This window comes from Gouania willdenowi, chromosome 5 (assembly GCF_900634775.1).
Source record: "Gouania willdenowi chromosome 5, fGouWil2.1, whole genome shotgun sequence".
Lineage (NCBI taxonomy): Eukaryota > Metazoa > Chordata > Actinopteri > Blenniiformes > Gobiesocidae > Gouania > Gouania willdenowi.
Window position 1 is genome coordinate 35,498,486 of NC_041048.1, and position 27,826 is coordinate 35,526,311.

General features: G+C 39.9%; 1 pseudogene; it reads left to right on the forward strand.

Moving 5' to 3' along the window:
- Positions 1-27,605, forward strand: part of LOC114463826 (bromodomain-containing protein 2-like) — a 40,398-nt pseudogene extending 12,793 nt beyond the window's left edge.
- Positions 27,606-27,826: the final 221 nt, after the last annotated feature.

Here is a 27,826-nt window from a genome sequence, read left to right on the forward strand (position 1 = left end):
ATTAACATAATACCTGGAGTTTGAGATTCTTACGGGGGGTAAATATAAGTAAGTATATTGACTGTCTTGAGATTTGCAGCAATGCTCCCCCTGCTCACCGCAAACTCCACGTATGTATACATCGCAAAATCAATAATTACAAATTCCACCTTTACAAGTATAAAATGATATGAAATACGAGAGAATGTAAATGATAACTAACTGTAATTGAAGCACAAATATAAAAAACAAGTGGTATGTTAATCGAACTGTCAAATTACAAAAAAGGTTTCATGAAGTTTATTCTACAACAGATTCTGATTCTGTTAAGTTCTTAAAACAAAAACATCAATAAAAGTACCCAGTATATTTTATGAAAATAAAGTGCAATCAACCTCCAAACAAAAATGCATTGAGGAGTGAGGTAGTTTAACAACGTCTGATGTGGTTCACTGGCACCTAGTGACCGGGAGTTTATGTGCTATGCATATGTAAGCACAATTAAATGTTTTTTTAAAGTTTGAAAACATGTTTAAAAAAATCAATTTGGACATTTTTTTGGATTGATATGATAATCGTGCAACGAAATATTGCGATATATCGCCAAATCATTTTTATTCTTACACCGCTAACGTTTATTGTGTTTATTTTCCTCAGAAAAAGATGGACCAGCAAGAGTACGCAAACGCCGAAGACTTTTGTGCCGATGTGCGACTAATGTTCTCCAACTGTTACAGATACAACTCACCTTCACATGAGGTGGTCTCCATGGCCATAAAACTTCAGGTGTGGCTTTTCACTCATTTTTCAAAATCTGAATGTACAGTGTAATATAGCTTTTTTTTGGCATGGCCTATAATTGTATGGAGGTAGATTTGTGTCTTTATTGTTCAATCATAAAAAAACAACCTTTTCAAGAAAGGTAAAAATCACTTCAATCAAAAAAAACAATTTCTAATCAAAGAAAAAAAATGGTTTAAATGCAAAAAATAATAATAATTTGTGACCCAAATAATTTGGTTCTTTTGGGCCATTTACTTGTTGTTATAGAGATAATGTTATTTAAGACGTCATTGGTGCATTCAAACATCTCTGACCAATGAGGAAGGCTCCGCCCACTGCAGAATGTTTGTGTCAAAATGACAAATTTGTTTAGGTCTCAATAATTTTTCTTTTTTTTTTTTTTTTCGCATTCAAACACTTTTTTTTTGATTGATGGACTTTTTTTTAAAAAAAATAAAATGATAAAAAAACAAATGTACTACCTGTTACAGACCGGAATAGTTTCACTGATTTACATATCGTGCACCTCGGAATCTGTGTGTTCAGTACGTGTGTTTCCTGTCGGGCACTTCCTGTAAAAACACTCCCGGAATGTTAGTAGTATGCAGCGTGTTACTAATAAGTTGATTAAACGACACTAAAGGAAAACAAGTGTGCGTGCATCCTTACCCTCGGGTTACCACACTTATTGGCGACGAGGATTAAAGTGCCAGTGACGGCGTTAGTTTTTTTTTTGGTGTCGAGGAGGACGTTTCCGTCAACTTTAGTTTGCAACATGGCTACCGTAGGCGCGCTCAGTGAGTTTATCGAGCAGGACGGAGACTGGATTGAGTATGTCGAGAGACTTGAACACTTTTTCCTGGCAAATGACATTGTTGAGGAGGGGAGGAAGAGGTCGATCCTCCTCAGTGTGTCCGGGGCCAAGACGTTTCTGCGGGACCGTTCGCGTCTGTCGCGCGAAACCTTCCGCAGGATTCGCGGGATCAAAAAATGTTTCCTTATTCGCTTCACATTCGCGTCTGAAGCGAAGCTCCGCCCACCAGACTCCCAAACGGCGACAACCAGGCTCTGTTTGTTTCCACCATCAACTATGGAGGACCTCCGTCAATTCACTGCTCCTAACCTCGGAAGGGAAGAAACGTCGGCTTTCCTGGCTTCACCAGGTTAACCAGCGCCATATCCAACTCGGTGAGCTTCACTGACTGCTTCAGAAGCTACACCTGGATGATGACTGCTTCCAGTGGTACCTGTGGATGACCAGCGCCCGATTCGACGACCTGCTGGGTCGGATTGGCACACGGATGTCCCGGCAGGATACCAACTACCGGAGCTCCATCTCTGCAGCCGAACAACTGTCTGTCTGTCTCCGGTAAGTTTCATAAGCAACCGAAGATGCCATGATTCATCAGACACATCTCTTAAATACACAATAAAGATAGATACTATATTAATCACAAGGGAATTTAAAAGCAGAATTATTAAAATTATTGTTTTCTGGAGATACCTATTCTGGGAGAAAAGGCCTGCTTTATTATTGTTTTTATCATAAATATATTACAACTAAAATAAAAGTTAATCATTATAATAAATTATTTACTATTGTTATTTTTTCTCCTCTGGAGACCTATTCTGGAAGATGAGGCTTGTTTCATTAATATTTATTGTTTTTAACTCTTATTAATAAATCATTTATTTACTACTGTTAATTATTGTCATCTGGCAACACATTCTGGGAAATAAGGCCTGTTCTCTCTAATCTCTCCACCTTTTATGCACACGTACACACCCACATTATATATATATCTGATTATCAATGATCTGAGCTTTTCTATGTTGTTCACTGTGCAGGTATCTGGCCACAGGTGACTCCTTCAGGACCACAGCTAACAGCTATGGACGAGAGGTCTTCACATCGTACTTGTCTGCAGGAGCCGTTCCATGGCTAGACATATTGCACCAGCACACCCAAAACGACTATTTTAAGAGCCAACCACATACTTCTATAGAGCAAACTTCCTATTGTATTAACATGTGTATAATAAATATGGAAGAATGGGGAGAGAAACGTCTGTCAGCTTCATTTTTAACCAAAAAGAAATAATCCAAGAAACCTCACCTCGGAAAGTAATTTAAGGCATTAAAGGTCTCACAGAGAATCAATATGAGGAAACTATATATTCTTGTATGAACAAAATATATAACCTTGGTGTGGTGTACACATAGCTGTTAATACGCATTGATAGAAATTAAAAAGAAAGCAAAAGTACACTTCAAAATGTTTTTAATCAACAATTCTGAAAGAACACCATGTACATTAACATAATACCTCAATTTTAAACAAACTATTTACTTCAATATTATAATACTTACATAATAAACAAACTAGTATAAAAAACTATTCACAATGTGGTTCCTGCCATGCAAAGAGTGCCGCCCACCCCAGCCCAATCCAAAACCTAATTTAAAATTTTCCAAATTTAGTGTTACCGGATGATAATCAAGAAGTTTAAAACTTTGAAATTTAACGTTCCCTAAATTCTGGTGGCACTTTTTGCAGGATAGGAAGCAGGTCTCTGAAAAACATCTCATCCTCAGTCAGAGCTGGTGGTGAGGAGGTGGTCTCCTGAAGGTCTGTAGGATAAGCTGCTCCACCTCTCTTGGAGAGCCTTGGCTGGGCCTCTTCTTTGCTCTTTTTCCTTAAAAATAAACAAATTATATATATATATACATAATAGCTTATCAAGTCACTGTTACTTAAATAAGATCATAGATATATTGTAATTAAACATTAAATGAGGTAATGATCAACATTGTCATCACTGATATACCAAGCATTTATAGATACATTTTATTTATAACAGAATGCAAAACAACTTCTGTCATGTTCATATCAGATGGTTTGGCTGCACTTGTTTCTGCAGGAGATGCTGCTGTAGCACCATCATCATCATCTTCTCCTGCTCCCTGAGCACTATCTGTTCCCCCTCCCTGTCCTTCTCCATCACTCATCTGATTGTTTACCTCTGAGTGACAGCAAACAATATATGAAACACATTACTATAGATTTTAAATCACTATACTAGATTTAGATCCCCCACTAGAAGAAGCCCTGTGATGCATAAAGGCCTGAATATTAACCTGGTATATATTTCTATATGTCTGCACTGATAAACAAACCTCCAGTCTCTGATGGTTGACCATACTCTGCGGTCCTGTCTTCCTCAACCCTCTACCCCATGTTGCTGCTTGTCTCTCGCGGTGAAACAAAGGGGTCTATGAAGGACATGACCACAGGGTATTTCCACCGTTTGGATGTTCCTGCAGCTGACCCACTACGGTTCTCCTGACTTTTTTTTCCTCTCATAACCCATAAGTGAAAATAGCTGGTGTTAGCGGCTAATGCTATCATTAGCTAATGCTATCCTCACTCACTGCCGACTTTCAAAGATGAAAACTACAGAGAGAACATTTACCTGCTGCTCCACCTCCTCGCTGATTCTCCTCCACACCAAATCCTTCCTTGTCCAGGTCCCGGTTAAAATAACAGGCCGTGTCATACAGTTCCCGGTGGTCACACACCGCTACGATTAGCTTCTCCTCAATGGTTGAACGGGTGAAAATACTGGTTTCCATGTTGCCTGCCTGACGTCATTGCCAACAAGGACTCTGATTGGCTTTCGCGCCTGCGTGTCACGCGAAACAGCCGCTGGAGTTCAATATTTTCAACTCAAGCGAACGGCGAATAACGCGAAAATCGGGAGCACGCTTGCCGCAGCCTTCGCGTTCAACGCGCGAAACAGTCCGCGCCGCCCCACCGGCGAATAATTCGCCTCCCAGCGCGTCTAAACCATTGACTTTGCATGTAATCTGTTCGCTTGTGCCGCAGAAACCGCGTTTGGTGTGAACGTATCATAAGTCAGTGGAGTGTTACCGGTGTGGGGGCGCACACCTTGCTAACGACTGTGGTTTTAAAGATGCTGTTTGCCATAACTGTAAAAAAAAAAAAGGACACATAGCCAAGAAGTGCAGAGGTCCTAAAAAGCCATGGAAAAAGGAGTGGGGAAAGTCAAATCACAAAATGAAGACTCATCACCTGCAAAGTGAGGGGCCCGAGGAGCAGTGTTCATATAACATGTTTAATATGATTGTCCTCAGTGAACCACGGGCAGACCCGATCTGTGCAACGCTGCAGTTAAATGGGACAGAGCTGGAGATGGAGGTGGACACAGGCGCCTCAGTTTCAGTTATAAGCCAAACTACGTACTCCAAGTTGTGGTGCCCTGGTAAAGCGCCTGCTCTGAGGAAAGCTAACATCAAGCTGAGACAGTACACCGGTGAGTGCATCCTCTACTTGGGGCTATAGATGTGGATGTAGTGTATGAGGGCCAGGAAGCTAAAGTTAAACTGATAGTAGTAGTGGGAGAGGGGCCAAGTCTGCTGGGACGAGACCTCCTACAGAAATAAAATGATAAAAAACAAATGTACTATCCATAATATGGCCCAAATACAAAGACGACTTTTTAATTAAAAGAAAATTACTTCAATCATAAGAAATATTTTAATCAAAGAAAATAGTGTTCAATGGCAAATATTTGGCATTTTAAATTTTTTCGTATTGAATAATAAAGACTCAAATCTATCTCCATACAGTTGTAGTTGTTTTGACATTACTTCTTAATGCTACACCATGCATTTGTTGTGTCAACAGAAAATTTTCGAGGCATGTTATTCAAAGGTTCCCAGACACCCCGAGAGTCGTTTCATGTCCAAGCAGTCGATCAGCAGAAGAACAGGAACCGGAGCTGGAACTCTGTCCACTTCATTAAGTTGTGACGGCGTCCGCTCCTCAAAGAAGAAAAGATCGTGGAAGGACTACGAGCTGGGTGTCATAGAGAAGCAGGTTGGTAACAACCACAGATTCCTTATACTTGATTCTTGATAACCACTTTAGATAACTTCATTATGATGTTCCTGTCTTTTTAGATAAAAGCTATTGCTGATGAGGTGAAAGAATTGTCCAGAAAGCCTCGGCCCAAACCCAAGAAGAGGAAGAGGGAAACAGGAGAAAAGGGTAGCCAATTGAAGATAAAATATTTGAAAATCAAACCGATTCCTGAAAAGTCAGCGACCTCCAGTTCGTCTTTGTAAGCATGCTTCTCTAATAATTCTAATAACATGTTAAAAGGTCCCTGTAGTGAAAATGTATATCACAAAAATTGTGTTTGTGTAACTAATAAACACTGAATTATAGAATTATAGGTTCTATAATTCCCGAAGTTCTGGCGGTCATTCGGGATTCATAGAACATTTGTAACTTTTGCTTTCAAACCCTTTGAGCCAAAAGTTTGATCTCCTTCTGTCCACTGTAGGCCCAGTACAACCAGTACAGAATGCAACAAGCCCAGTGTGACGTCTCCCATGACTTACCAAGAGAAGAAGCAGATCAAACTGGACCTGTACAAGCTGCCTGAGGAAGAACTGAGAAATGTTTTCAACTTCATTTATTCCAGGGAGTTGTATCAACAACAATGCGGTTTGGGGGAGGTCGTAGTGGACTTAGACACCATGAAGGACTCCAAACTGAGAGCTCTGCAGAGATTTTTAGCAGCAACTCTGGAATAAATGCATCAAGAGGGCAAACAGTAAGTGTCATCGTAGCATTACCACTGTTTTATTCAAACACATAAAGGCTAAGCTCTTTACTTTTTCAAAGTAAGGTCAGGATTGGGTTCAATTATACTTGTAATTAAGTAAGTAAGTAATTAATTTTATTTATAAAGCGCTTTTTTAGCATAATAAAACATAGGTGCATATACATCATAGAAGCAACATCATAAAAGGATTATAAAAATTTAACAAAATACACGATGTTTGACTGTGAGCCCCAGTTGGGCCGAGCGGAAGTGCTGTTGTCCATTCTCTCAGCCGCAACAGGCTTGGCACTGACTGGGGGAGAGATGGGGACCTCCTCTGACAGGCTCACCTGGAGCGCCAGCCGTGTTGAAGCCTGCAGTGTTGGGCCTGCTGGGCGTGTTCCAACCTGACGCACTGGGAGCAGACCTGCTGTTGGCGGTCGGCCTTCTTTCATCAGCTGCGGGGGGCTTCGTACCAGTGTCATTCTTGATGGTGGTGGCAAGGAGAACACTGCAGCTTTTAAATTCTTTGGAGGAAAGGATACGACAGCAGCGCCCAGCAGTAGAATCCAGTTGGGGTCCACCTGTGGACAGATGTGCTGCTGCATGAAAGTTTGCTGGGGGAGAAGAGGTGAAAGAATGCCAATGCATTCTCCGCGCACCCCACTTATAGTTGCAGGTGCTACCTGCAACTATAAGAACAAGTAAAAAAATGTCTGCTTTCTGTGAAAAATGCGAATTAGCGAACGCAGCAGCCCACGTCGGCCAATGCGATACACGTAAAAAGTGCAAAAATCTATCACTAATTTTAATCTATTTTCATCACTTTTTCTTGCCATATTTTTTGCTCCTTTTAATACATTTTTGCTACAATACTTCCATTTCTGCCACTTCTTCATCAAATCTTAATGCCTTTTCTGCACATTTTTTATGCTTCTGAGACATTTTCAGCACTTACAGTATAAACCCTATTAACCAATTTTTCTGGTTTTTAAAATCCCATTTCACCACCTTTTCCAACATTTTTGGTCACTTTGAACCCATTTTGTTTCTGATCAAAACAAGGACTTTCATCTTTAAGATGATGATATACTAATGCTCAAATAATAGTAAACTTGGTGGTTATCACAGATTCATAGAACGATGTACCATCATTTTGCTGACTTAATGGATGGTCCCCAAAAAGTTCTCCCCATTTATTCCCCCTTATAGATGGCCCTGTCTACACGTGACTGTTCTTTAATGTTCATGTCTGTGTTAAACCACCCTCAGGTACAGTGGTTGATAACCTTTGATATTGATTAAATATAATGTCCATCACTAGTTTGACCCACAGTTGATTCTAATGTAGTGAAAGTCAAACTAACAACATTGTTCTCCTTCCAGTGACCCAGGACTCTGAATCACAGCCAAAGAACTCTTGGACCCGAGATGATGAGCAGCCAACGTCTCCTCAGTAACAACAGAGCAGCACACTGCCACCCAGTGGCGACTGGCCAATAGAGGGCGCTATGGCACCGCCCCACCACTCACCATGTTAGTTTGAGTAAGACATAAAAAAAACAATAAAAATTTATAATGAATGTTTTTTGATTGTTTTTTATTGAACATTTTCAAAAATACAACCTCTCGATGAGGATAATAACCTCAACTTCTAACTTCCTTAGAAGCAAAGGACAAAAAAAACAACAAAGAAAAAGAGGGTACTATGAAGGAGAACAATAGACAATATACAAATCAGCAAATAAGGTGCATCAGGGCTCCAAAACGAGCTGGGCATACAAAAATATATACTGTACATATGCTTATCCGTATAATACGCACTAATCCTTCTAATCTGATTACAAGTTGTAAATGCTAATTAACTCCTCTTCAATAAAAGCCAATTAGCAAAATGAAGTAAGAGAAATTAAATAATTCTGCTTTCCCTGCCTCTTTTTCTTTTCCTTTAAGTCAGAATCAGACCCAGCATGGATAAAGACAGATATGAGCTGTCACTTTTCAGAAAAGGCAAAGAAAAAGCAATATGAGAACGAAGTCCTCCGCCAAGCAGCTCAAGCTCAGCTAACACGCTCCGGTCATGGTGACAAGGTAAACTCAGGATTTCCAGGACTACCTGTCAAAATTGAGCTGTTGACTGTGAGAGAACCTAAGACATCATCACAAGTCACAAGTTCCACAGTGTGGATGTGAAAATGAAAAGGATATATATATATATCCTATAGCACCCGCCAACGGGCCCAGAGCCAGCAGGGACCGGAACGCAGGCCAGAAGGACCCAGAATAGAAGCAGCACCGGGAACAGCCCGCCCAAGGACAACGATCACACCCCTGGCCGCCATGGGGAACAAGGGGACGCCGCACCGCCAGCCCCCAGGCGTACAGACCCAGTCCCCCAGAGCGCCCCAGGTCACCTTTTTTTTATACCGCCAGCGCGATGCACCTTAGTTATTGCCAAAGTCCCCACCCCCCCAAGGGCCCAGCCAGACCGCCACACCGGCATGCGGCGCGCGCAGACCAGAGGCGGCAATCCCAAGACCCCTGCCTCACCGGGTACCGCCCAAGCAGGGGGGATCCCACGCCACACCCACTGACAGGCAAGAGCGCGGCATGCGCCACCCACCCCGAAAGACCCCTGCCAGGACCGGCCAAGCCAGCCGCCCAAGCCCGCCGGTCCCCAAGAGCACCCCCCCGGGACCCCTCCAGGACCGGGAACCCCCCCACCCCAGCCCACGAACCGGCCACAGTCCAGCAGGACCGCACAGCCCCAGACAGCGCAAGGACAGTAGTCCAGGCCCCGCCGCCTACCGGACAGCGCAAGCCACAAGGCAATGCCATCCACCGGCGCACAAGCGACCGGCGGCGACCACCGCAGGAAGGAGGCACTCCCAACGAAACCCACCCGGTGCGAAACAGCAGCCCCCAACCAAGGGCGCTCTGGACCCACCTACCGTGGCCCAGCCATCAACAGAGGGGCCAGGCCCCCACCTGACAGGCCCAAATATGTGATCCTACCCTATTCCCTGTGTGAATGTATGTGTTTAGTGAATGTATGAGGTGCAATTAAAAGAAAGGGGATGGAGGGCAGCGGTGCTCCCCGTCCAACCTTTATGTATATATGTGTATGTGGTGCAATAGCTCCGGAGGGTGGAAGTGGTTAGAGAGGGACCGGAGAGGGTCCCATTCCTCTTTCTAACACTCCCTCTATGTCTGCTTCTTTCCTTGTGTGTTTGCTCCTGTACTCCTTTTGGCTTTTGTCTTGCAGGTCCGTGGGATCCTCAGTGTGGAGTTACAGAGTCTCAACAACTCTGTCTCCACCCTTTCCTCTGCACACACAGCATAACGTGGATGGCTGTTCATCATAGGAATGGGATCCACACAAGGTTCCTGCTGCTTAACAGAAGGTTTTCCTTGCCGCCATGATGAATTCATGTTGGGTGTGGGTAGTGTTGTGTTCAAGACCGCACTATCCGAGACCAAGACTTGCCCAAGACCAGCATGCACCGAGACCAAGACAAGACCAAGACTTTTGGGAGCCGAGACCGAGTCAAGACCAAGACCGAGACAAGCCGAGACCAAGACCAAGACCAAGACCATAAACATTTTTTTTTCAATTTAAAAAAATATATAAATAAATAAAATTATGACAAGGTTCAACAGTTAAATAACATCTCTCTTTAATTTTAGTTTATTTTAAATACATTTGACGGACAAAAAAGGTGCCTGCAAAAAATTAACTAAAATATTAAAACTACTACTGCTACTGATAAATTCACAATTATTCTACATATTTGAAAACAAGGTTTTTATGTCAGCTGAATGTACAGCAAGTGTTTAAAAGCATTTCTGCCAAGAAATAATGATTCTTGATTCTGATTCTTTCAGTTGTTCAGGTTTAACAGGTCACAGATTTCACAAGATAATTTTTTAGTTTGAAAAAGCCTTTACACAGGTTATTTTTATTAATTCACTTAGTTGATATAGTTTAATTTGGTTGCTGTAATGTAACTAGGATATTCAATTAACAAAGGTTTCCAACTGTAACTGTAAAAGTGAAACTTTCTGAAATAAAACTACAAACAAGTTGTCATCAGTGTAAAAAACATAGAGCTACAGGTAGATGTGAAACTAAATAAAACAAACAAACCCTGGAACAGTCATGTGACAAATTAATCAATTGTTCTTGTTGAGAATTATTATTATTATTCTGGAAACAGAAACTATAAAAATTAATTATATTGTGAACCTGTTTATATTGTGGGGAACATATTGTATACATACATGTAATTGGAGTCTAAAGACACAAAAAATAACACCACTTTAAAGATAATAGACTAATATAAGACCTCTTTACAGTTATTTGACTCATTCTGTGATGCGCGGCGATGACGCGCTGGTGACGACATAATCCAAGATGGCGGCGGCCCGGACTACAGCCGATATTATGTAATAAAGCCTTAAAAGACATGGATATAATGAAAAGAGTGGATGGACAGATGCATAAACATGCAGACTTTCACACGGACACACACGGACTTATTAAACACACACAAACTTATTAAACACACACGGACTTATTAAACACACACGGACCTCAGTAAACACGGTAAAAGGAACAGGCTTCACCGCTCGGCTGGCACTAGGACCCAGAAGCAGAGTAAGTGCGTCACCTATCCAGCCTTCACAGGCTGTAATATCATCAGTTTATCATTTTTACCAGTTGTTAGAGCTACTGTCTTTACCAGGAGATAATATTTATTACTGGTGATTGTTTTCTGGAGTTTTACTGGGATTTTTACCGGTGATTAGTTCATATCTCCCTTGCGCTCTGCGGTCCAAACTGACACCGCAGCCACACACACACACACACACACACACACACACACACACACAGTCACATTAAGGAAGGTTGTGGTCATTATACAGGGTGGATTAAATAATGACTAAAGGATTGTTTTATCCCGTTCTTCTCCGTGTTATTATCACATTATAAAAAAGTTTAAAAATAGCAGGAATTAGTGCTGGTCTCGAACGGTCTTGACGGAAAATCCCGAGTCCGGGCAGCCCGAGTCCAAGACAAGACCGAGTCAAAATGCTTCAGAGACCGAGACGAGACCAAGACCTTTAAAATTTGGTCTCGAGACCGGTCTCGAGACCAAGACCGGTCTTGACCACCCCAACACTAGGTGTGGGATACATATGTGTATATACGTATATAGGCATATGTGTGTATCCATGAAATGAAGAGTTCGTCCTTAAGACTGCTCTACTGTAAAGTGTCTTGAGATACCATTGGTTATGATTTGGTGTTATACAAATAAAAGATTGATTGATTGATTGATTGAGTGGTGGTCGCACCCTCCGGGAGGTGGTGTGTTGAGGTGCGAATAAAATTGGAGGGATTGGTAGGGCAACTTGAGGTAGGAATGCCTCCCCCATGCCACTATTCAGTAGTGGCACAGGGGCGTCGCTACAGGCGGTGGCACCCTCCACCTCCAGCCCCACCATCCAGCCCCCTTCTTCGCTGGATCAACTGGAAGGCTAAGTAGAAAGCTTGCTAGCTACAAGTAGCAAGCTAACTAGCTACAAGTAGCAAGGTAATTAGCAGAAGTACAGGATGGGACAAGCTTTGTCTTGTGAACACAAGAAATATAATTTTAAAAAATTGCATTTCACAAGTTGGGACGAATGAATAGTGACAGTGTTTATGCTAACATTTATGCTAACATTTATTTCACACAACGTGTGACATGTTTAGCTTTTATCCTTTCATACAGGTGTTAAATCTTACCATAAACAAATCTGTTGCACTCTCTGGCTTTATGACAGTAAGACGTGTTCTTTTAATCTTTTTACCTGGTCTATTCCTTACATGGAGTGGTTAGCATTAGTGTTAATATATTGTTAACACATGTAGGTAAATAATTAATATGCTCTCAATTGTATTTTTTACTTTATTTTGTTTGACTCCTGACCCCACCTGTTTGCACTGTGTGATGCGATGTATAACTGCGATGCCTGTTAATAAAAAGTAGTTCCGGTCATGCAACGAGACTGATGGCCACAGTTTTTCTTTCCTCAACAAAGTGAAGACATTCACTCTGACATCAATTAGCTCTAAGCCATGTCTGCATTCAGTGTGTTGGCTTAGCATAATTAGCTTTAGTTGAGTTTCCAGTTCATAATCGTTGCTACAGGTTCATCTCTGTCCCTGTTTGTGGAACTTTGGGTAGATCTGACGGAGGAACTTACATCGGTTTCCTATGTTGGATGGTTATCTGGTCTTAACCAAGTAGTGGTCCATGATGTATTGCAGCATGGCAGCTTCAGGTAGCCGAGACGAGCACCTCACACACACAGTGGCGGTGTGTTCATAATCGCTGGAGATCATCTAAAGAAGTGGGACACCAAAAGCAATGGATTTTTTATAACTTTTACGGTGTTTGCAGGACGGCGCGGTGAATGTTGGGCAAATATATATATATATTTTTTATACATATAAATGTTTTTTTTATTTTTAAATGCGACCATTTGCATATACGAAGAACCAGCTCAATGTGGAAGTATGAAAATTGGCGTGTTAGCACCCCCTACAGAGTGAAAAACAATTTAATGTGGGAAAAAAAAAAAAATCAAAAATGCTTGGAATTTTTCACAAACTTCTGTTTTGGCCTCGAGATCCAAAAATCAATGAGAAGCATGCTTTATTTTTTATCGTGTTATTTTCAATTGAGATTCTCTCCATTTTGTGTTAATAGGAAATTGGCCAAATCTTGAAAAATTTCAGCTCAGATTTTAACACACTCCTGGAGCTACTACTACTACTGCCAGTACTACTCCAGCAATGTTCTTGGATGTGTTGGTACAACAAATATCATAAATATGTCGGTAAGTGTATATCTCAATAGTACATTACTGTCTAAACAAATCAATAATAATGCATTGTTAGTATAAAATTTACTGTTGTATTATGTCTGTATGAACTTGAAGCAGCGCATCAAAGGCAGCACAGCGAAGGCGGCACGGCAAAGTTGGTGCAGACTGCAGAAGGCGGTGCAGTTTGGTAAAGGCGGCGCAGCAAACGTGGCGCGGCAAAGGGTCATGGCAAAGCGGCACGGCGAAGGCGAGGGCCGTTTAAGAAACATGAACAAACTTATTCAAATCAAATAAAATTTTTCATGCACGAGGCAACACAATGTGCTTCACTGTAAAAAACAAGTCACCTCAAAGATGACTTGCAAATAGAGGGTTTTCACTGCGCGTCATCAAATGCGTCATTAACCCGGAAGTCACCATATTGGAGGTACTCAGCAGGTAAACAAAGCACACGCACACAAGCAATCCCTGATTTTTTAGAGGAAATGGTGAACTATTGCCATGTTTTTGGCTGTACCCCAATCAGTCAGACTGTGAAAAACATTTAAAGTTTTATAGACTTCCAAAACTTATAACAAATCAGGGAGAACAATGTCAAAAATGATCAAAGGACAAGAGGCGCTTGTGGCTAGCGAAGTTAAACCTGGACCTACGAGGAAAAAAATCTGGACAACATCCAAATTTGTTTGGCCCATTTCTTGTCAGGTAAGTGAACTGTTGATCGCAGCGGCTCTTAAACTAATTTTCTAGTGTGGTGATAATAATATAATTCATATCAAGCTACTGCATATGGCATTATTGACTTAATATTATTGCATTTAATAGCCTGCTACAGTAGCAACAGTTCTTAAAATGTAGAGCTAAAATGTGCTGTATTTCTCATTGTATTCCAGGTAAAAGGTCTGACTTCATCAAAAGGATGACCCAGATGGTTAAGGGTTAAAAACCAGTAGTTGACTATATCAAGATACGCAATACATAGAAGACTCATCATTGATGCAAGACGAGGGAGCCAACTTGCATGATCTGCACCACCAATAAACCGGAACTTTTTCCAATTATTGTGCCATTTCCTGCAGACCAAGTCCTTCCCTGTATGCCTTTGCATCTATAATGCTTTTTTTTTATCAAGCTTTCTGTGGTTTTCCATGCAGTGTTTACTTCCGAGTGCCACCAACACGGCTGTGCATTAGGGTTACTGCCCCAGAACGTGACGTCGGTGAAAAACCCTCTGCTGAGATTACAACATACAAATTCAGAATAAAAGCTCAACATATACATAAAAATTATCCACAAAGTAGATAGAAACCAGGAACAACTAGGAACAACTGAATTTGAATGTCCATATTTTGTAATTTTGGTCTTAAATTACATTTTGTCAGGCCTTAAACATGCATGTTTGTTTACCTCTCCTTTGTCATCCACGTTTTTTATTAATTACTTGTTAACTAACTTCTGAATCTGAAAAAACAAAATAAACAAAAACAAATAAATGTCAATAAACTACTGTTATAACACCCTGGCCACACAGAACTCACTCCATTGTATATACTACATTTGTTCTAGCTTGTTTATGGGTTCTGTGGCAATACATTTGGTTTAGTTTGAAAGCAGTTCTGCTGACTACAATTTTTTTTACTTATTTGTTCAAAGTTACACAACCCCTGTTTATGGTATACCTGTATGTCTATTTTTTGAGTTGTTGAGACATTTCAGTACTTATAAACCCTTTTAACCAATTTCTGTGGTTTTTAAAATCCCATTTCACCACCTTTTCCACCATTTTTGGTCACTTTGAATCCATTTTTTTTCTGATTAAAACAAGGATTACATCTTTAAGATGACTATATACTAATGCCTGAATAATAATAAACTTCCGGATAACAGTGGTTAATATTCAGATGAAAACATAAATGGGGTTTATCACAGATTCATAAAACAATGGACCATTGTTTTACTTTTATTCCCCCTTATAGATGGCCCTGTCTCCACGACTGTTCTTCAATGTTCATGTCTGCGTTCAACCACCTTCAGGTACAGTGAAGGTCCCAGTCTCTGGAACCTTTATTTTGGGATCGTAGGCTTAAAAGGTTGAGAACCACTGACATTACATCCATTCTTAATTACACTTTCAATAATTTATTCAAAACTAAAAATAATTATGACTTTGTTTCTTATAAATATGAATTTAATCAATCTTAATTATAACTTTCCATTGCAATTTTTCTTTTTTTTAGTTGCAGAAACAGGCTTTCTGTTCTGATCAATTTGTAAAATCGTCCGGACAGTCTACTACAGCACGTGAAAAGAGGACATTTTGTGGATAAAAGGACGTATGGTGACCCTAGTCTTTATTTACCTCCTGTGGGCTTTCATCTGATCAATCTCAGTGTGGGTCCCAGTCTCGTCTCTTCCTGCTGCAATTCAGTTTTAAGGAAACTAGCACAGTGCCCACAGGAAGTATGCATTCATGTGGGAGCATAAGGGGTATAATTGCGGGTGCAAAATGTGGGTTGCAATTTTCCTGGTTTAATTCTATGGGACATGTGCATGATAAATGTGTTTGTTGTTTTGTTTTTTTACTCACTTTAAATGTTTTTTGTTTGGTGTATTTTTCTGTAATGTATATTTTTTGGAGTCATATGTATTTTTGTGTCTTTCTGTTGTATTTTTGTGCATTTTTTGTATATTTATTGTTTTTGTTGCCATTGTAGTGTGATTCTGGAGTCATTTTGTGTATTTTTTGTGTAAATATTTAGTTTTGTGTATTTTTGGTATAAATAAATAGTTTGTGTATTTTCATATTTTTTGTATTTTTCTGTAATGTATGTTTTTTTAAGTCATCATTATGTGTATTTTTTATCTTTCAGTTGTCTTTTTGTGCTTTCTTTTTGGAAAATTCTTGTTTTTTGTTGCCATTGTAGTGTGATTCTGGTGTCATTTTGTGTATAAATATTGTTTAGTTTTTGTTTTATTTTACTCATTTAGTATATTTTTATTATAAATGGTTGTGTGTGTGTGCGTGTGTCTACATCCATCTCCTCTGTGCGTTATCTCTCACACGTCTTGCACATAATCCGTCGCAGGTTGTTAAGAGAGACACGGAAGTGCCACGAAAAATAAATGTTTTGGAACACCAAGTCGCAACTCCCTCTAAATGGCTCTGTGTGAGTTCAGCCATGTGTGTGTGTGTTTACATTGTAGCTGAAGCATCTTTCTTAGCACATAGAATAATATAAGAAGAAATACTCACCCTTGCGCAGAACAAACAATAATCATAGGAGCCGTGTTGTGGACCCATCCACTCACAAAACGTTACATTCCTCTGTCTGAAGCAGCAGAATGTTTGCTATATGGTCGGCTAATGACCGTCAGCACAGCCACCGCCCACAATCATGAGACGAAGAAGGAAGTGAAGTTCGTGACCCGAGATTTAAATAATAATATATATAATAATATATTAAATAACCATGAAATATTAACCTAAATGACTTTTAGCGGTACAAAGACGTTTTTAATATTGACCTTTTTTTTTAACTCAAACAAACTGCGACACGGTGACGTCATGAACCCGGAACGGAAGTTGCGCGCTCCAATACCGCGCTCTTACCGAGGGAGCCTTAATCTTAAAATTAACGTTTTGACCGGTTTTTCTACATCATATTACTCCAAAATAAGAGATGTGGAGTATTTGGAAGCCGTTGACTAAGTTTCAGGTCGAACTCACACCGCGTCTGGGAGATATTTGCTCCACACACACACAGACCTTTCGTCTTCATAGTATAGATTAAAATCCTCAGAATGTATATTTCTCAGTTGTTCTAGTCACTGCGGAGATGTCGGACTTCAGAGGATAGAAGGTTCTAGGCTTTTTAAGTCTGACATGTCCATATCCGTGGGTTTTGCCGGGGAGCTAGCTCGGCTTTGGCTGGGATGCTAGCCCCCAATTTCTACTGGATGCGGCTCCGCTGCATTACGTCACTGCCGCGCCACAGGAGCTGATAGGTTTCCACTTTAGTCTATGTGTTCATTTCCACCGGGTCCGCTGCAGTGCCGTCTGCTCCTTCCCAGATGCGACAGTCCGGTGCCCTCTGCCAGATATACGCAGGGCTTCTATTTATAGCGGACACCGGAGCACAACGCATCAATCAGCACAGAGCAAATGAAGCTAAACAGGAAATTAAGCACATATTGCACAATAAATATCGGATACTTTTCAAAATAAAAAACTTCAGATTATATTTCAAGATACTACATCACCAAAACGTCATAATGTGTAAAAACAAAATCACATTCACTGTATTGTTTCCTCTCATACTGTAACTGCACTGTAAACTGCAGCACCTTTGATTTAGTTTATGTTTTACTGGTGCAGTTTTATCTCTTCTCTGTTGGCCTGTTGCAAAAAATGTGACTGTGACAAATCCAGAGTCCAACCTTCTTGTTCTCCTTCATTACACTGACCTGTTTAACTGTTTATTGCATTTATACACATACTTTAACTGCGTTCTCATGCAATTATATAAATATCGTGAGAACTGCTCTGTCTCATGACGTCACAGTCGTCCAACCGGAGTGCACCGTGGTGCACTCAAAACGCAAACCGGTGGGGATACCGGACGGCGGACAGCGGGACAAAACCGTATCGGTGCCGTGACGCAGCGGAGACGTAATCCAGTGGAAACCCTCATTAAGTCTGACCTATGGAGGTACCCAGACCTGAGGGTGCATTTGGCCTCGGTTAGGCCCATACTGGCCTGGCCGAACTTTATTTTTCTCAGCTGGAAGCTGTGTCACACACGTTAATTAACTAAAGAAAAACAAAACGAACAAAAAGCACTGGAAATAATTATTGCAACATTTAATTTCGCCCAACGAAACACTTCCTACTTCATTTCGGCTCACTAGCGCACTCCCTCCCTCCCAGCAAAATATATTTTTAGACCTGTTGTCCAATAATAATGTGCTCTACGATACGCATTTTGTCACTGAACACAGCTTTGTGGAACAGCTCATATTTACCATGGTCGTCATGGAAACTCAGGGTAAAAGATCAAAGCCGCATTTTTAGAATGAAGGAGTAGATTCAGAATCTACAGGAAACTACTAAAATGGATCTAACCTATAAACAGCCCGTAAAGATGGACCAGCAGATGTCCCCAGTGAGCAACGTTTGTGAAGAAAGGTGAGTTTATATTAATATTGTAAACTGTAATGACTAATTATGTAATATTCCTTAATCAACTTAACTAATAATACTGCGGTCAAGTAAGTGGTTGAAGATATCACGGAGGTATGCGTCTGGATTTCAAAGTAAAGTTGGGTGTATATCTTTAAATTTTATGACATGGACAACTTATAGTAACTTTTTTTTTCTTCTTCTTTCACGTCGTCCTTTACTTTGAAATCCGGACGCATACCTTCGTGATATCTTCAGTTTATTACTGAAAATAATCATAATTATTACGTAAAAGTATCGTAATTTTCATAGGACTGATTGTGAGACTACAGTCTGACCCACAGTCTCTACCAGCAGCTCTTCAGAGCGGTGTCATTAAGGTTACCGTAAGTGTTAGTATAATCGCGCACTAGAAAACAACGTGCGGCTCATTTGACCAGGCAAACGTCAACCACAGCTGGCTTGACTGCAGTAAAAATACTCACTGTTACCGTTTTCTCTTGGTTATAAAACCAAATCCCAATAATAATAATCAGTGCAGGTGTTTTCATTTTACTGACTTAAAACCAAAACAGAAATACAGAAAAACAAAAACCAGACAAGCAGCTTTTTTTCTGTTTATGGATTGTAAATACTGCTTTTTTTTATAATGTTAATTTCTTTACATATGCAGTAATATCCCTGTGTGAATGAGCTGTTATTGTAAAGAGACATAAAGCGCTATTTAAATCTTGTCCATTTATATTTCAGTTTGTAGCAGAAAAAACATCATAATTGTATAAAATGTGTGTTCCTCACCCTCTGTATTGCATATTATATTTTTTAAATCTTTTATCCTACTTGTATATTTATCTGTTTTTATCTTGTTCTGTACTTGTGTCCTTGGGTAAACCTGAAGGCACTTTTAAATTGAATGCAATAATAATAATAATAATAATAATAATAATAATAAATTACTGTGTTATTCTTGAGCATGTGTGTTTAGATTAGTACTGCATGGATCATGAAATTGGTGAAATCTGTGTCGCAAATAAGCTTAGGTTTGATTAAAGGTTTATTAGCTTTGCTTCTGTGGTGGACTTTATAATTTACTTTACTTTGATTGATGCTCTCAGGAAAATTGTGTCATCAGCTGATCACAGGTCTAATTAAAAGCAGAAATACAGATATGGTGAAATGAAGTCATACAATGTGGCCTTTCATTCTTTTTTTGGTTAATGAATCAGACTTCATCACCATGTCAGATGTGAAAGTCGGTCCATCCGTGCCATCCAGCGCACCTCCGCCTGAGGCCAACAATGGTCATGTGACCATTCAGCTTCAGTATCTGGAGAATGTGGTGATGGAAGCGTTATGGCAGCACCAGTTTCGTGGCCTTTTCACAGCCAGTCGATGCAGAGGCTCTGTGTATCCCAGTAAGTAGTGAAATGTTCACCACAAACATAACATGATGATGTCATAGTTGAGATCGTCAGGACATTTTCTTGGTTATTGTTTTTTCAGGATTATTACACAACATGATCAAAAGTCCAATGGATCTGGGCACCATAAGGAAGCGTCTGCAGAACGGATACTACTGCACAGCACAGGACTGCATAAAGGACTTTGACACAATGTTTAACAACTGCTACGTCTACAACCAGGTATGAGGTTACGTTAGGCCTTACAGTGGTGGAAACTGAGGCCCTGTTTACACCACAACATTTTGCTCTTGTTTTTGTTTCCAAAAGTTCCACATTCACACAGCAACTTTTCAAAACATGAGACCACTGGAAACATCAATAACTATGTAGTATACATGCCAGGCCAATAGATGGAGGTGTGGTTTTACAATGAACTAAAATAAGTTCATGCACAGAGACCCCCCAGTTTTTGCTCTTTTTTATCTCTGTCTGCACAAGCTGTCAAAGGTCAACACTACAAGAAGTGCAATCTTTTTAAGACAGCAATGCATGTTTTGTTATTGCAATTAAATAAATGCATTTATTCTATTGCATAATTGTGACCATCATCAGCCCTCCCTAAGGAAGGATAAGAAACACTTTATCATAGGAGGATATAAAAAGAGAGGGCAGAGTTAGACCTAGGTGAGGAGTAAGAGAACAGGGAGGAGAGACTCAAATTAGAAAAGGAAAGGGTGGAGAAAAGTTGATTATTTTAAAGTGAGAGTGAGATGTGATGTTGTAGTATTTGGTATTTGGGATCAACGTGTCTAATATTAAAGGCCCAAAGAGCCCCCCGCCTGAGACCCCAGCAGACCCGGCCGGCCACCCCACAAGGCCCCCGCCAGGACCGTCACAGCACATGCATTTGCGCACCCTCGCGCTAGCCGCCCCGGAAGATCCCCGCCAGGACTGGCCAAGCCCACCGGACACTTGTTAATCCATTTCACCAGTTTTCCCACCTGTTGTCGCATGTTGACACATTGTTACTTTTTACCTTTTTTCACTGTATTTCATGTTTATTTTTGCCATTTTAACCACATTTACGATTTGTCATGCCCATTATTTGCCAGTTGTAATTGTTCCTACTTTTTAAATTACATTTACTCAAAGGAGTGTGTGCTTTTCATTCTACGCCTCTTTCATGGTGCATTTTTTCTTTTCTCATTTTTTCCACAGCCTGGAGATGATATTGTTGTGATGGCACAGACTCTGCAGAAGCTCTTTTTGCATAAATTGTCCCAAATGCCGAAGGAAGATGTGGACACAGAACTGGCAGAAGGGGAACCAGTGAGGAAGAAGAAAAAGACACATTCAAGTAATTTAAGAAAAACTTTTTTACAGTTTAAAATGACCAATATAAATTGCAAGCTTTTATTGAATGTTGAAGGATTCCCACCCAAAATGACTTCTTTTCTCAGGGTTTGTGTGTCTTCAACAGTCCGTGGTTACTCACTAACTTCAGCTATTGTGACAAGTTAAAAATGATTAAATATAGAAAATGGTCAAATATTGGAATTATTATTCAAATGACTTTAAAAGTATTTTATATCAGAATCAGAATCAGAATTCCTTTATTAATCTCAGGGGAAAATTGCTTTTGGTACAGCCACAGAAAAAAAATCACAAATAAAAGAATAAAACGTTTGATAGAAAGAATAAATGTTAAATAAGTGTATGATTAAGTAAAAGTAAAATACTGTTAAAAATAGGGATCAGATACACACACATTACAGTAGTAGAAAATAAAGTAGGATAAAAAAATTTACTACTACTTCTACTACTACTACAATAATAATAATAAAAATAGTTATAATACAAATATACAAATATGATACATATATTATAAAAATAATACACATTTACAAATAGGATTTAGATATTTACAACAATCAAGCTGTGAGGTTACAGTGATGAATTATACAGTTTGATTGCCACAGGCAGGAATGATTTCCTGTGGCGTTCTGTGGAGCACCGTGGTTGGATCAGCCTGGTGCTGAAGGTGCTTCTGTGACTGACCAGCACATCATGGAGTGGGTGGGATTCATTGACCAAGATGGCATTCACCTTGGACAGGGTCCTCCTCTCTGTCACCACTGTCAGAGAGTCCAGTTTAATCCCCCACAACGTCACTGGTCATGCAGATGAGTCTGTTGGCATCTGCGACCCTCAGTCTGCTCCCCCAGTAAACAACAGCATAGAGGATCACACTCGCCACCACAGACTCGTAAAACATCCTCAGCATTTTTCTGCAAATGTTGAAGGACCTCAGCCGTCTCAGAAAACAGAGGCAGCTTTGGCCCTTCCTGTAGAAGGAGTCAGTGTTCCTCCCCCAGTCCAGTTTAGTGTCAATCACTACTCCCAGGTATTTGTACTCCTCCACAATGTCCAACGTTACACCATCAGAGCGTGTCAGCGCACTGTTTAAGGGAGAGTAAAGGTCCCTTAGGAGAGCTCTTTTCTGCTTCATTGTCTATTAACAAACCACAGAGTTGGAACTGTCGCCCCATACAGTCACAGATTATTTAGGCGTCAAAACTGGTTTCATGCTCTTTCTGTAAACATAAGATTATTACCCTGACATCTTTAATTTTCCTGATTTTTAGTGCTACCAAAGGCAGCACAAGTTGTTATTTTGATTGATAAAGCTGCTTAATGATCTAAAAAGTTACAAAAAAATCTAAAAAGCTGATAAAAAGTCATAAAAGTTGTTAAATGATTAAAAGAGCAGGCTGAATTCTTAACTCCAATAGAAAACAATGGGATGTTTACAGGCAGTGGGGCCGTGTGACTACATCAGTCAAGTGATTTCAGGATTGAGGAACACAGGCTCTAAAACTGTAAAGTACTCCCATTTTTAAAAGTTAATGGAATTATACGGTGCATTGGAGGATCCCTTTAAGAACCATTCTTGTAAATGTACCATCACACTTTGAACTTGACCTAATCTGTACATTTTTTGCATCTATGTGAATGGATTCCAAATGCTCCTTGGACCTCTCTAACTGTATTATTAAAGAACTGCACTGTGCACTGATAGTCTGTTAATGTTCTCTGTTGCAGGTTCTTCTCAGAAATCTCAGGTGTCAGAGGTGGTTGTGAAGCAGAGAGTGACGGCTATTCCTCCTGATATTCCTCAGTTTCAAGCACCTATTTGGTCTATCATACAAACTGATGCACCAGAGAGCAGTTTAAAAGTAGGAAATCTGCTGTTAAAATGTCAGATTCTAGTGCTCCTCTATATAGTACTGATATATACAATATGTCATTCTCACTTTACAGATGAGATTGAAAAGGAAGCATGACGACTCAGAAAGTGGAAGACCTATGAAACGGCCAAAAAAAGACCTGCCCTTCACTGAGACCAAACGAACCAGAGCACCAGATCCTCTCAGGTGCTGCCAGAACATCCTGAAGGAGCTGCTCTCCATGAAGCACAGTGAATACGCCTGGCCCTTCTACGAGCCAGTCGACACACTAGCTCTGGGTTTGCATGATTATCACAACATCATCAAAGAGCCCATGGACCTCGGCACCATCAAGGTTAGACCACTCCCCACAGACACACTGATGCATGTCGAGCTGCACGTTTGCTAGGGCTGTACATTGCCATGAATCTGATGATACGATTCATGGTTTAAATGTCGGGATACAATATATCCTGATACTAAACAATACGATATATGTCCATTATCATCATTATTAACATAATACCTGGAGTTTGAGATTCTTACGGGGGTAAATATAAGTAAGTATATTGACTGTCTTGAGATTTGCGGCAATGCTCCCCCTGCTCACCGCAAACTCCACGTATGTATACATCGCAAAATCAATAATTACAAATTCCACCTTTACAAGTATAAAATGATATGAAATACGAGAGAATGTAAATGATAACTAACTGTAATTGAAGCACAAATATAAAAAACAAGTGGTATGTTAATCAAACTGTCAAATTACAAAAAAGGTTTCATGAAGTTTATTCTACAACAGATTCTGATTCTGTTAAGTTCTTAAAACAAAAACATCAATAAAAGTACCCAGTATATTTTATGAAAATAAAGTGCAATCAACCTCCAAACAAAAATGCATTGAGGAGTGAGGTAGTTTAACAACGTCTGATGTGGTTCACTGGCACCTAGTGACCGGGAGTTTATGTGCTATGCATATGTAAGCGCAATTAAATGTTTTTTTTAAGTTTTGAAAACATGTTTAAAAAAAAATGAATTTGGACATTTTTGGATTGATATGATAATCGTGCGACGAAATATTGCGATATATCGCCAAATCATTTTTATTCTTACACCGCTAACGTTTATTGTGTTTATTTTCCTCAGAAAAAGATGGACCAGCGGGAGTACGCAAACGCCGAAGACTTTTGTGCCGATGTGCGACTAATGTTCTCCAAACTGTTACAGATACAACTCACCTTCACATGAGGTGGTCGCCATGGCCATAAAACTTCAGGTGTGGCTTTTCACTCATTTTTCAAAATCTGAATGTACAGTGTAATATAGCTTTTTTTTTGGCATGGCCTATAATTGTATGGAGGTAGATTTGTGTCTTTATTGTTCAATCATAAAAAACAACCTTTTCAAGAAAGGTAAAAATCACTTCAATCAAAAAAACAATTTCTAATCAAAGAAAAAAAATGGTTTAAATGCAAAAATAATAGTAATTTGTGACCCAAATAATTTGTTTTTTTTGGGCCATTTACTTGTTGTTATAGAGATAATATTATTTAAGACGTCATTGGTGCATTCAAACATGTCTGACCAATGAGGAAGGCTCCGCCCACTGCAGAATGTTTGTGTCAAAATGACAAATTTGTTTAGGTCTCAATAACTTTTCATTTTTTTTTTTTCGCATTCAAACACTTTTTTTTTGATTGATGGACTTTTTTTTTAAAATAAAATGATAAAAAACAAATGTACTACCCATAATATGGCCCAAATACAAAGACGACTTTTTAATTAAAAGAAAATTACTTCAATCATAAGAAATATTTTAATCAAAGAAAATAGTGTTCAATGGCAAATATTTGGCATTTTAATTTTTTCGTATTGAATAAAAGACTCAAATCTATCTCCATACAGTTGTAGTTGTTTTGACATTACTTCTTAATGCTACACCATGCATTTGTTGTGTCAACAGAAAATTTTCGAGGCATGTTATTCAAAGGTTCCCAGACACCCCGAGAGTCGTTTCATGTCCAAGCAGTCGATCAGCAGAAGAACAGGAACCGGAGCTGGAACTCTGTCCACTTCATTAAGTTGTGACGGCGTCCGCTCCTCAAAGAAGAAAAGATTGTGGAGGGACTACGAGCTGGGTGTCATAGAGAAGCAGGTTGGTAACAAACAGATTCCTTATACTTGATACTTGATAACCACTTTAGATAACTTCATTATGATGTTCCTGTCTTTTTAGATAAAAGCTATCGGTGATGAGGTGGAAGAATTGTCCAGAAAGCCTCGGCCCAAACCCAAGAAGAGGAAGAGGGAAACAGGAGAAAAGGGTAGCCAATTGAAGATAAAATATTTGAAAATCAAACCGATTCCTGAAAAGTCAGCGACCTCCAGTTCGTCTTTGTAAGCATGCTTCTCTAATAATTCTAATAACATGTTAAAAGGTCCCTGTAGTGAAAATGTATATCACAAAAATTGTGTTTGTGTAACTAATAAACACTAAATTATAGAATTATAGGTTCTATAATTCCCGAAGTTCTGGCGGTCATTCGGGATTCATAGAACATTTGTAACTTTTGTTTTCAAACCCTTTGAGCCAAAAGTTTGATCTCCTTCTGTCCACTGTAGGCCCAGTACAACCAGTACAGAATGCAACAAGCCCAGTGTGACGTCTCCCATGACTTACCAAGAGAAGAAGCAGATCAAACTGGACCTGTACAAGCTGCCTGAGGAAGAACTGAGAAATGTTTTCAACTTCATTTATTCCAGGGAGTTGTATCAACAACAATGCGGTTTGGGGGAGGTCGTAGTGGACTTAGACACCATGAAGGACTCCACACTGAGAGCTCTGCAGAGATTTTTAGCAGCAACTCTGGAAAAAATGAATCAAGAGGGCAAACAGTAAGTGTCATCGTAGCATTACCACTGTTTTATTCAAACACATAAAGGCTAAGCTCTTTACTTTATCAAAGTAAGGTCAGGATTGGGTTCAATTATACTTGTAAGTAAGTAAGTAATTCATTTTATTAATAAAGCGCTTTTTTGCAGATACATTTCTAAAGTGCTGTACAGAGCAGTGGAGAAATAAAACAAGTTCAACATCATAATAACATAATAAAACATAGGTGCATATACATCATAGAAGCAACATCATAAAAGGATTATAAAAATTTAACAAAAAACACGATGTTTGACTGTGATCCCCAATTGGGCCGAGCGGAAGTGCTGTTGTCCATCCTCTCAGCCGCAACAGGCTTGGCGCTGACTGGGGGAGAGATGGGGACCTCCTCTGACAGGCTCACCTGGAGCGCCAGCCGTGTTGAAGCCTGCAGTGTTGGGCCTGCTGGGCGTGTTCCAACCTGACGCACTGGGAGCAGACCTGCTGTTGGCGGTCGGCCTTCTTTCATCACGCTGCGGGGGCTTCGGACCAGTGTCATTCTTGATGGTGGGGGCAAGGAGAACACTGCAGCTTTTAAATTCTTTGGAGGAAAGGATACGGCAGCAGCGCCCGGCAGTAGAATCCAGTTGGGGTCCACCTGTGGACAGATGTGCTGCTGCGTGAAAGTTTGCTGGGGGAGAAGAGGTGAAAGAATGCCAATGCATTCTCCGCGCACCCCACTTATAGTTGCAGGTGCTACCTGCAACTATAAGAACAAGTAAAAAAATGTCTGCTTTCTGTGAAAAATGCGAATTAGCGAACGCAGCAGCCCACGTCGGCCAATACGATACACGTAAAAAGCGCAAAATCTATCACTAATTTTAATCTATTTTCATCACTTTTTCTTGCCATATTTTTTGCTCCTTTTAATACATTTTTGCTACATTACTTCCATTTCTGCCACTTCTTCATCAAATCTTAATGCCTTTTCTGCACATTTTTTATGCTTCTGAGACATTTTCAGCACTTACAGTATAAACCCTATTAACCAATTTTTCTGGTTTTTAAAATCCCATTTCACCACCTTTTCCAACATTTTTGGTCACTTTGAACCCATTTTGTTTCTGATCAAAACAAGGACTTTCATCTTTAAGATGATAATATACTAATGCTCAATAATAGTAAACTTGGTGGTTATCACAGATTCATAGAACGATGTACCATCATTTTGATGACTTAATGGATGGTCCCCAAAAAGTTCTCCCCATTTATTCCCCCTTATAGATGGCCCTGTCTACACGTGACTGTTCTTTAATGTTCATGTCTGTGTTAAACCACCCTCAGGTACAGTGGTTGATAACCTTTGATATAGATTAAATATAATGTCCATCAATAGTTTGACCCACAGTTGATTCTAATGTAGTGAAAGTCAAACTAACAACATTGTTCTCCTTCCAGTGACCCAGGACTCTGAATCACAGCCAAAGAACTCTTGGACCTGAGATGATGAGCAGCCAACGTCTCCTCAGTAACAACAGAGCAGCACACTGCCACCCAGTGGCGACTGGCCAATAGAGGGCGCTATGGCACCGCCCCACCACTCACCACATTAGATTAAGACATAAAAAAACAATAAAAATTTATAATGAATGTTTTTTGATTGTTTTTTATTGAACATTTTCAAAAATACAACCTCTCGATGAGGATAATAACCTCAACTTCTAACTTCCTTAGAAGCAAAGGACAAAAAAACAAAAAAAACAAAAGGGGGTACTATAAAGGAGAACAATAGACAATATACAAATCAGCAAATAAGGTGCATCAGGGCTCCAAAACGAGCTGGAAATACAAAAATATATGCTGTACATATG